The sequence below is a fragment of the Ptychodera flava genome, chromosome 1 (genome assembly GCF_041260155.1).
Source record: "Ptychodera flava strain L36383 chromosome 1, AS_Pfla_20210202, whole genome shotgun sequence".
NCBI lineage: Eukaryota > Metazoa > Hemichordata > Enteropneusta > Ptychoderidae > Ptychodera > Ptychodera flava.
The window spans coordinates 10,952,869-10,965,527 of NC_091928.1; the positions used below are offsets into that span (position 1 = coordinate 10,952,869).

The 12,659-nt window shown below is 36.7% G+C and overlaps 1 long non-coding RNA gene across 1 annotated transcript; it reads right to left on the reverse strand.

Moving 5' to 3' along the window:
• Positions 1–988: 988 nt before the first annotated feature.
• Positions 989–10,824, reverse strand: LOC139130079 (uncharacterized). Its single transcript, XR_011551777.1, has 3 exons — positions 10,371–10,824; positions 6,502–6,609; positions 989–1,843 (listed from the first exon to the last, which is right to left on the reverse strand). It is a non-coding gene; the product is annotated as an uncharacterized lncRNA (long non-coding RNA).
• Between the last annotated feature and the right edge of the window lie 1,835 nt (positions 10,825–12,659).

Consider the following 12,659-nt stretch of genomic DNA (forward strand, 5'->3'; position numbering starts at 1 on the left):
GTTTCAGAGAAATTATTTTAAACAAAATCAGGAAAATAACCCAAAATACAACAAGCAACTAAAAATCTGCTTAATTAAACCCCTATGACAATTTTAAATTATAATAGAATTCATTGTTTCACGGCCTGATCTGTGAAAATAAAACCAGTGAATCATGTGTCCAAACAGCAAAATAGTGAAATTAAATCCTGGTGAAAATTAATGCTCTTTACAGTATGCTGTAAATTTTGGCATACGTTTAAAGATATACATGTGTAGTATTCCTAAATTATGTACATTTTACTTTGTGTCAATTGAGATGTGCCAACTAATGACTGTGTAATTCACCAAATTACAAGATCAACTATGTGTACCTTTAAATATAGGAATAAAAAATCATTTCAAGAGTTTCTTGATTGAAAATGAAGCACTCAAGCTATCTACACAGCAAGAAAATGCAGACACATGCCTGTAACAGAGGATAATCATTACCTGTAACAGGCCCAGATAAATAACCTTTTTGCAAGACCAGTAAAAACCTGTCAGATTTTAGGGTTGTGTAAATTCTGATTCATGGTGGTACAGGATTGTATACAATGCTGTAAATTCTGACTGTATCAAGACCTATAATTGCAGCACTGAACCACCGGTGTGCGTACAGTGGTGTGTCAGCTGCAGGGCCTGAAAATCTGTATGGATTTCAGGGTGTAAATTTGTTGTAAAAATTGGCAAATTTTGATGATAGAAGCAGAAAGAAATGTTATTGTTTGAACACTGAAAAATTTCAGACCCTGTTAGAGATCAGTGTTCACAGCACTGTGTACAGGTGCTGTAACAGGTAGAAATACAGCCATGTGTTTACAGTACTGGATACAGACATGTGCATCAACCCCTGATAGAACTCCTTCTGTGTTTGCTGACACAGACCTGTATCACAGTTTGTATCAGGGCCTGTGCAGAAACTGTCGCGGGGTGAATTTGTTTTGCAGTGTACGTTTAAATGACTCTTACTTATCACATACATGTATGTGCACTGTTAAATCGTAGCTTTTGTTCAGTTAATCAAAATCTCAAAAACTAGGAAAAATTGCTCTGAAAAACACAATATTGCATATCTCAGGACAAACTGATTACTGCTTCAATTATATTATCCTAAGAGACCTGCATTTAAAATTTCAAAGCAATCTGACAAGCAATTTCAGAGAAATTTTTGGACAAGAAATAGAAAAATACCATCAGTAACACGGTGTGGCTCACATTTGTTTCAGCATGTTTAAACACTGTAACTGCACCTTGATAAATTCTTGAGGACACAAATCCAGATACATCAAAGTGACAAATTTCAGCAGTACTTCAAAGATGTACTTGTGAAGTATTTGTAAGTTATGCCTTGGTTATACTAAACTTTTCTTGGTGTCAACTGACCTGTGCCAGCTAATGACTTTATATTTCACTGAACTTACAACACCAGCTCTGTGTACTATTTTTCAAGTAAAGCAATTAAAATTGAGAACAAATCAGTTGTTGACCAACAGAGGGATGATGGATAATTACTCAGAAAAGCTATGCATCACTGTTCTGTCTCACACAATTGTCACTGAACTGTTGTTATCAGGTGGTCTCTCACTGGCTCTGCCATACTTCCTCTGCAGTATGTAGTGTCTTGAATTAGAGTCATTAAGCATTCGCTGATTGAGTGTGTCTATCCTATCAAATCGTTTAGTTTGTCAGATCGCCAAGAAGGCCTGGAGGCAATTATCCTTCCATCTGGTGGGACCTCCTCATCAGACATCAGGTCTGCAGTTACATCATTCCAGAAACCCTTCTCATCTGCATTGATCACTGCACTTCTCCTCTTTAAAATCTGTAGGTAGAAATGATAAATGATGGTTATTTAAAATAATGCAAAGAGTGAGATAAATGATGGCATAATACATAAAGTCACTGTCATAACTAACAATATTTTAAGAACAACTCTGGTATCATGACTTATTACTGATTTGAACATATTATGTTGCCTTCCATTCCACCTATGCTTAGGTACATAAGGAAATTCAAGTATCATTTTAACATTGGCACCCTTGTCCAAAGACCTTTGAGCACATCAGAATGGAACTGTCAATTTACATAACCCTCAACTAAAGTAAGTTTTGCTTTTTAAATTTTATTTGAACCCATTAGTACATTTGTACAATTATTGTGACAAAATTGTTGACTCTGTATATCTAATAGTGCTAACTATGCAAAGACCCAACCCATACTACAAATATCCCATGATTCATTCTGATTTGTACCAACAGAGATTCCCTAGTCAAGCCAGGCATAGCTCACATGTGTAGAGAAAACTGTAGACTACTAAAATAAAAATTTTGAAAAAATGCTTTGAAGGAGACTCATTGTCAATTACCATTTCAAATGATTTTTCAATATCATGCATTATTTGGAGTGCATATAACAAAATGGGAACTAATTTGGGATAATTGGATGAAGTAATGTCGATTTCATCTACAAATGTACCCTCATCTACTTTTCTTTTTACGTTACGCACTTGTTTTTATCAGTATTTTGTAATATTGCAACATTCAACTATACGGCACCTAACATCTTTGAGAAATTTGAAAAATATGAAAATCCAATTATCCCAAATTAGTTCCAATCGTGTTATATACATTTCATATAATTTTCAAGAAATTATATAGACAGCCATACAGAAAAGTTTGAAGTATAATAGAGATACTTGAAGCATGGACTGACTGTTGTTGAATACTGTTCAATAACTGTCAGTTCAGCCATCAAGTAAATACTAGTTAAGAACTATATCCTTGTTCCCAGCGGGTGCAACACTGAAGCTGTTTTGACTATGCAAAATGTTTTTATGAAAAAATGTATATTAAGTTACATTTTGTGAAATAAGGCAAGAGTTTCTTGCACACAGTTGGTTGTTCCAAAAACAGTTTCGTATAATGTTAATAAAAGATAAAACTATGTTTTTTAGCACATCGTGTAATCTGGAACATGTTATCAGAGCATACATTGTAAGCTTGTTTCATCTTTCAATATTAAATTTGCAACTCTTGGACATGAGTTTGTCTTGTGATATTGTTTCAAAGTTGTGTTCCCAGGCAAGGTTCATAAAATACACTTCATGGATTCCTTCAACAATATTTTGGCCAGTTAAAAGCTGTTAAAAGTGTTAAAAGCTCATCCTGAGTTTGACTATGCTATTATTGTATGTTATGCTATGTACATTTGTGTTTTGAACTCAATCTAAGAGCCCCTTAAGTTGTTTCAACAATACAGATAAAGTATGGCATAAAACTTCGCCTCAGATCACCTCTGTATCATTTCCGACATTGCTGTCGCATCAGTTTGTTTATTTTCTATATCGTTTCATTACCGCCTCTGTATCAGCCTTGCATTGCTTCCGCATCGTATCAGCCTAAACATCGCCGCTGCATCGTATCAAGTCAATTTCATGGTCCCAATTGGCCACGGCATATTATTCACTCAAAAATGCAACAGCAAAGTTGCCGCCTTCGGAATTTCGCCGCCTGGCATTGCCGATGTTTTTGAGAGTAAAGGTATACAAAATGAAAGATCAAATACATGTGTCCGACCCCATATGTCCGACATTATCCATTCATGAAATGTTGCTTCAACACACAAAAATGGGAACAAGTTGAAACATATTGTGATTATAATGCGTTTCTTTTACGAATTGCTTTTATTTGATATGAAGTTTGTATACCATTTTATTTGCGAACATTTTTGTAACAAGATAGCACTCTACCAGGGACAGACATTAACGGTTGCAAGTGAAAGTCGCATTTGGGCAACTGCAACTGAAACACCAGTACCGGTGCCCGATGAGACAAGTGTCAAAAAATGACGTGGGACAACTTTTCCACTGACTAGAAACCCAGAAATGTGTGGTACTGTGTGCGGATGACCATTTTAAATGACTGAAATTAGTATTTTTAAGCTTAAATACATGTACGTCCTTGAAAGCGCACAAGAAAAACTGGCCATACAAAGTAAGGAGAATTGCTAAAATAATAACTGCAGTGTATCATATACTAGGTTAACACATATAGTGATGCCACCTTGAATTCACCTAACGCTTTACACAGTGACCTTTAAACCCGATTGACGTGAATAATTATGATGTAGAGGAAGTCCGTGACCTTTAGTCACAACACATTGATAACAATCTGATAGCGGGAACTTCCAAGTGTTTCAATAATTGCTACGCAATTCACACTATAGAGTTACACTCCGCAACCAATTATCCATCAAAAATAAAATTAATTTTAGGCAAACTATCGCACCGTGCGCATACGGTATAAATCTGAGTAGGCCTACATATGTCACGCCGCGCCAATCACTCTAAATCACGTACCCACATCGTCCAAGACGTTCGAATTCATGATTATTAACCGATCATTTACCTTCAACTAGATGAAATCTTGTCTATATTCTCAATTTTCGATGACTTTTGACGAAATGACATCGACTTTTCATGCCCGATATCTCATATCTGATGTCTTTGAGTTCCGTGAATGAGGCGATGCGCTAGTGAAACGATACGGAAACAATACCAAACAACGAGTGAGTGATGTTGGATTTGGGGTTGGGCGATGCGGAAACGATACGGAAACGATAATGAGGCTAAAAAAAGCGAAGCTTTGGGCGATACTTTATCTGTATGTTTCTCTAAAATAATTTGCAGGGTTTACACATTTCATTGTGATCTCAAAATTTGACATTGAATAAGCTGCATAACAATCGATTACATCTGTATCTTCAAGGGAAGGTTAACAAGCGACCTAGCGGCCGATATAGCTCCGCTGTGTTTATGTAGAGAATAACTATTTTTGACACATGTTGGTGAAGAAGGTGGAAATCTTTGATAGCTCATTTCAATGGCCAGAAAAAAGATGCTAAAATATCTGCAAAAATATACAATTGAAGATTTCATCATAATTTGAATTTTTACATCGGATCATTCCAAAGAACACGTCCACTAAAGCTATCTGACGAGTAGTTTTTAGAGAATAAAATTTTCTGACCAAAAATGGCAATAATTGTCCCCAAAAATAAAAATTGCAGATTTCACCATAATTTCAGTATATCACATATTACAATAATCCCTTGGAACCTGTACACCAAATATCAAAGCTATCCACTTGCAGTTTTTGAGAAACAAATTTTTTTAACAGAAATGGCAAAAATTGCCCCAAATATACAAAATTGCAGATTTTATCATAATGTCAAAATATCAAATTTAGTTAATCTGTACGAACCTGCATATCGAATTTCAAAGCTATCAGACCAGTACTTTTTGAGAAACACATTTTTCGACCAAAAATGGCAAAAATTACCCATAAATAACAAAATTGCAGATTTCATCATAATTTCAATAAATATCATTAAGTTCATCGGTAGGAACCTGTATACCAAATTGCAAAGCTATCAGATGAGTAGTTTTGGAAATACACATTTTTTGACCAAAAATGGCAAAAATTGCCCCCAAAACACAAAATTACACATTTCATCAGAAATTCAATATATATTACTTAGTTCATCTATACAAACCTGTATACCAAATTTCAAAGCTATCAGACCAGTACTTTTTGAGAAATACATTTTTTGACCAAAAATGGCAAAAATTGCCTTAAAAATGCAAATTTGCATATTTCTGCACAATTTGAACAAATCTGAAATAGATCATCCCTAGGGACCTATGTACCAAATATCAAAGCTATCTGACTGGTAGTTTTGAAGAAGAAGATTTTTACAGATTTTTTTACCAAAAACGACAAAAATTGCCTTGAAAATACAAATATGCAAATTTCACCATGATTTGAACAAATCTGACTATAGTTACCCTAAGTAAACTGCACATCAAATTTCAAAGCAATTGGACGATCGGTTTCAGAGAAGATGATTTTTTTACCAAAAACAGGAAAAATTGCCCCAAAAATACAATTATGCAAATTTCACCACAATTGAACAACCTTGACTGGGGTTACCTCCAGGAACCTCTATACCAAGTTTCAAATTAATCTGACGTGAAGTTTCAGAGAAGAAGATTTCTTGACCAAAAACAGGAAAAATTGCCCCAAAAATACAATTATGCAAATTTCACCACAATTTGAACAATCTTGAGTGAGGTCACTCCTATGAACCTCCATACCAAATTTCAAAGAAATCTGACTTGCGGTTTCAGAGAAGAAGACCATTGTTGACGGACGGACGACGACGAACAATCAGTCTATCGGATAAGCTCCGCGTCTCTGACAGCGGAGCTAAAAAGGCAGATTTTGTCGCTTAAAGCTGTTAGGTGCTCTGCAAATGTATAACCAAATATCAAAGCTCAACTAAGTAAAATTGATTTTACTTGTGTCATGATGGTTCTACCATGTACTATAATTCACCAACACTGGTGCTTTGGTTACCTTGTCCTTCAAAGTTCACTGGTTTAGACTAAAAAATTATCAGTGCAGACTTTGTAGTACATACCTCTCTTATTCTCCTGTTGTTGGCATGCCTTTTTGTGTAACTCTGTCTTTCCTTGGGACACTACCCTTTCCCTACTTTTTCAGTGCCTAATAAACATCTCCAAGGGGCCTGCAACTTGCAAGGATATAAATAAAAGAGTTAAAACTCTTACTGTGAAAAATCAAAATATCTGAAACACAGATGATGAATCATCATATTTCATGTGAATAATCATATTCATCTGGCTATCAATTGGTATTCACATTTGAATCAGACAATAGCATTCCCATGGCCTACAAAGGCTTGACATCATCGGATTCCCACTGCACTAAGCATGGATGAAAGATTGACTCTTTTTACATCCATGGTTATACAATAATACAAAATGTTCATGTTGAAAATAAGACCACATTTCATTTGATACAGAAATTGCATTAATTTAGAAAGTTGGATATCATTAATGAAGTGATGCAAAATAAAATGACATACCATGTTTAGGTAAGATCAGAATTATTCTCATGTTTACTAGTACTTTAAGGCAGATGAGTTGCAACTTTTGACATTATTTTTATGATTTTTATATTTAGATGAAAATCAGTTCATAGCAATGTTTAAACTCAGAGATGTTTACTCTAGTGTAATTATCCACAGAGTTGGACTGCATGAGGAGATTTTAGTAAGACGAATAATAAATTGGTTCCGCACCCAAATATGGCCGCCTCCATGCAACTACATGATAAACCGCCGAAATGGTGGATGTACACATTTCAATCTTTACAAATATAACATGGTGCAACCCACTGAAAGGAAGACAAAGGGATTATCTCAACTTTGACCAAAAATTCTCGTTTTTCACTTAATATGGCAAGATTTTCAAAATGACGGGAAATTTAAAATTAACAAAGATGTGCTCAATTTTCTGACTATTCTGCCACGAGCAAATGCAGTTGAGCTATATTTAATGATGATATCATTCAAGTTGTTGATTGCAAAGAATATTTGAGGAAATTGAAGGTACTTTGAGGTTGAACAAATTTCACAGTGTTGCAGCTCACGGCCTTTTAAAGCCCCACTAGCAGTATCTTTAAGCATTATTTTATGCGCTAACCCTTTTCCTGCCAAGTCCATATTTCACCATCAGGTCAAGATGGTTAAAATAAATGAAACACAACATATTCCATATGGTGTATTTTAACATAATATTATACATTTGAAGGCTGTAGAAAACATAAATATTGTAAGCTTGATTTTTTTTGACTAAAGATGCTATAACAGGCCGAGCCAAGCAGGTGAAAAAACGCCATGTTTGGGCTCAATACCGCGTTTTACTGACTTGGCTGATTGCGAAGTTATAGTCTTAATACTGTCTGGCAGGAAAAGGGTGAACTTTCAAGTTGAAATAAGTTTGTGAGAGTGTATAAGGTGGTGCATAAGAAGCTGGGTAGAAAGGACTGATGTAGGGTAGAGCTGTGTGCATGTGACATGGCTAATGAATGTAAACAAGACAAAATAGACTGTGCATAATGGCGATAGGCTAGTTGCGACTTGGATTTTTAATGCCAGTAGTTGATGCACCCCTGTTTTAGACAAAGATGATGGGGCATGTCCTCAAATTGAAGCGTCTGCAATGTCTACCACCCATACAAAGGTTGAACACTACAAGGCAAGCATCCATTTAGGGCCAGCTATGATCGTTTTGAACAGCAATATTTTAGGTCGGACATATCTGATTTTCCAGAACATTAATTTCCAAATACATACAAGTTAACAGTATGTTTAAGAGTTGATATAAACTTTATTTAAAGCTCCATAAGCTGTATCTTTTGGCTATTTTTCAGAACTTTTGTTTTGTGGTTTTCCTACACTTTATGCATTGAATCCCTAATTCGTAATTTAAAGCCAAGTATTTAGCATATCAACACAACCTAAATGAGTATAATCTACGAAATACGGTATTGTTGAAAATTGCATTCAAGCCTGGACTAGAATTCATTTTAAACAATAAACAATGATCACTACACACATACAAGCTGTGTTGACAAAAAGAATACTTGAAATTTCAGCATGACAAACTTTTTAGGATCAGACACAGTAGTTGATATACAGAAGCAGAACACTGAAAAACTTGCAACAAGTTACAGCTTATGTCCCTTTAAATCCCACGTTGACAGAATATAGTATTTTCCACAGAAGATTCAAGGGTTTTACATGTGTGTTGATGTCCCCCGAATTTCTAAAATGGTCCCCTTGGGACAGGAGTAGGGGTTTACAGTGACCCCCTGTTTTGACATCCCAGATTGAACACTGACAGAGGTGAATGTTTTCACCTGTGACGTTGCATGTTCTGTTCCTTAGGAATATTACCAAAATCAAAATGACTGTTAAAATTTGAATTTACTCATCATATGTTTCACAAATGTATGGTTTCCTACTGCAGTAAAAGCCAACATCCTTCAGAGCTGAAGTAAGTTTGTGAAAATACAGTAATTTTGGTGTATGTGCAATTTTGCACAAGGTAAAGATTGTGCTGTGATTAAATATTTGCCCAAACATGCAAACACTGAGGATACTGTGCATACCTGCACTGAAATCTTCACATAAACTGCACAGAGTAGTCTAATGTATAATGCAGAGCGCTGAATGTTTTCAACTTAGACATTGTATGTTCTATGTCCTTAGTAATATTACCTATTTTTGAAAATGGGGAATTGCGAGGTGTAAGTCTTCCTAAAAGTTTATTTTCTAGAATCGATTTTCATTCTAACATTACTCAAACCTAGCGGCCGATATAGCTGTGTAACTAAGGGATACTGTCGCATGCAGTTGTCTAGCAGCAATTCCTTGCAAGCTCTATTTTGGAGGCCAAAAGAGTACGCGACAGCTTTGAAAAGAAATGAATTTTTATGTATAAAAATGTGAAAGAACCTTGAAGCTCCCACCTCAATATCAAAACGCTTATGTTACAATATATTTTGGTCTCGACAAGTTTATCCAGCAAAATCGCTGTAGTGAATATCGCCATGCATTCTGGTCATTTTGGATAAAATTAGTATATTTTTAATGCGAATTCACGTACTTGTCACATTTAAGGTGTCAGAGATTCAGAGATTTTTTGTAATATATATATTTACCAGCAACGCGGCTCGGAGCAAAGAAACAGGAGCTGTTTCCAGACGGTGGGTGGAGGGACGGTGATTCACTTCACATTGTATCTATGAGGAAACCATTAAATCTTATTTTTCAATACAGAACTAGCCACATCTGTGTATTTATAGATGCTTGATTATTGATATTAATGTACTTAATTAGACTGAGCTGGTTACTAGTGAATGTTGGTGCAAGAAATTTGGTTTTTCGAACAGTACCGGATGGTGAGAATAGCGTTTGAAAGCAGATGTGAACAACAAATATGCTATTGGACTTTCACCCAAGTGATTACATGTTTCTAAAGGTTTAGGGTATTCTTTGAAAGTTCAAAGGTCAGATAAGAAATTTTACGTCAGTTATTAATAAAACATCAAATAAGACTGTGACACAAAGGACAAATGAAAGTTGGGGCAATCTTTTTCTTGAAAACACTTTTGAAGGGTGATTATTCTACATTTTCGAAACACCAACCAACACCCCAACCCTAGCCCCCCCCCCCGTAATTTCTGTACAGTCCCTCGCCACAAAGGTCACATTTGCATGAAGTTGCCTGGGAATTAGATGTTCATTGTTTATTTGAAATTTTATCAGCAATATCGATGATTTAAACAACACAAACGTTAGACATTTTTGCAAGATAAAGACATTGCTGAACACGTTTATACGAGAAGGAGTAGACGTATGTAAGAAAAGACACTTGGGCTGGTTACATAAGACAAAGAGGACAAGTTAACTATACATACCTGTACCTGGTATGTACACGACCACCGTCCAGCTGATGCAGAACTCAGCAGCGATCGAGGGGGTCGACCTTTCGCTTGTGCGAAAAGAGTTGCCCTCTTCCGTCCAAATTGCTAAAATGGGTTGTCGAGTTTCGTCCCGATTGAACGGAGAATAAACTTGCTGCTTGTCGAACCGTTGAGCTTCTGGTAGTACTAGTAGCTCTAAAACGTAATCAGTTCATGACATCGACACGATTGGACGACTCTCCAGTTGTACTAGATTAAAACGTACAGCGTAGTCGTCGAGATGGTCCAGGATTTCAAGGGTAGACTGTAGACATTCCTAAACACGGGCGGGACATGTCAGTAAACGCTAAAAGATGAACGACTGGAGATTTTGATCATTGTTGGCGGTACGTGCAAGCGACGCCACGCCAACACCACACTGGGTCTTCTGATTGACCTTTGACCAATATGGCTTACGGCTCCTTAGGTTTTCAAATATTCACGAAACGAACTGCGAAGAATTTGATGATAACTATCATTTTTACTTAATCTTGAAGAAAATGTTATTTTTTCGCTCTCGTTAGACAAGAATATTGCTAACTTAGCCCCATCTTCGTCTTACACCAGATAAATGTACAAACTCAAGGACAGCAGGCTAGAGGGTCAAGTTTTGCCGTGCTATCAGACTGCGGCTTGTACTGTATTTACGCAATATTATCCTCATGAATATTCTGTGTTAGGCACACAGACGTGCCAAACCCGTGCACAGAACAGGAACATCGAAAAAAGCTGTTCGGAGGCGATTTTTGAGGGCAGAGGAAATTTTAATTTTGCTCAGGCAGGGAACATGTTTTTATAAAGTGGCAGGGGAGCAAATTTAGTGTTTGTTTTGTAGGGCAGGGCAGATATCGGTTGATTGTCAGGGACAGGGCTTGGCGAAAAACGAGGAGAGAGAAAGCTACTTTTAAAACGGGGACAGGGGAAGTTGAGCCATGGTGTTTCTGGGGATTGGGACACAGGGCTAGTACTTATAACTTTTCATGTCTGCAGGGGAAAAGGAATGACAACATTTTGAGGGGATTTTTTTCCAGGGCGGGGAAATTGGCAAGTTTTTTTCGCCACAGGGCAGCTTCAAAAATTCATAGTAGGGAGGGGGAACGGGCAAAAATAAGTGGGGAGTGGTTTTGATTGCGGCAGGGTAGGTCGAAAAAAGTTTTAGTGGGAGGGCAAATTATGAATAATTACCCTCTCGACTGAAAATTAGTCAGTTCACATTGCTTGCCGTGCACACTATATACCTTATCATTAGTAAGGACCCCTTTAAAAGTGAATTGTTCGTTGGCTGCACCTGGCTGAACCGGATATTTGGCGAGGTCTTTTTCAAATAGTAAAAAATAGCAGCAATTAGGCCTAATTAAAACTTTGGGTAAGGCCTGTAATCGTGTGTCAGTCATACTACGAGGTACCAAAACGACTGAAGACAGTATTTCCGAACCAAAAAAACGGGGGTGTCAAAGAAAGTCGATAACTAAATTTTAAAAGTTGAATAAAAATTCATGGTCGTTGCTCACTGTTGATTAATTCGTGGAAAGTATCGTTTCTCCCGACTTTGATTCAACATACCCTCTCTCTCTTTCTTTTTTTGTCGATCGATAAAAGTATTTTAATATTACATCATTTATAACCGATGTCATATCCAAACCTACTGTATTTAGTTTCTGACGAAAATACAAGGACGTGTCCAATGCGCCAACGTGGTGCAATATGTTTTGAGACATTGAAGAAATATTGTAGTTCGGCCGCGCTCAACCAGGTTGCTCCAGAAGTAAGGATGTCACAACAAGGTCTAGGCGAAAAGATAACGAATCAGTTGTATAAAACACGGTTTTTAGTTGGATATCGTATCTGTTTCAATTTCTGAACAAGCTTTGGAATTAGCCTGGTATAGCCTAATAACTATCAACCTGTAGGCACACCCCTATGACGGGAAAAGCGAAATATAAGCACTTTTTTATGCAATTCATCATCATCGGGTCACGGTCGCGATTTCACATGCGGAACTGAGCTTGGTGTTCACCACAACTTGATGTGGGATTTGATGGAGCTTGGAGGTACCGGTGTATGAGTTAGGTAGTCAGAATAACAATTAATCACAAAAGATTTATGCATCAAAATGTAAAGATTAATGTGACTGAACTATCTTATGATTTGTTTGCTGATTGACGTTTGGGGCAAGGCGGCGAAAGTCCAAGGCCAAAAGAAGAAGTACGCAGTCGAATCACATATTTTGTAAGAAATAACCAC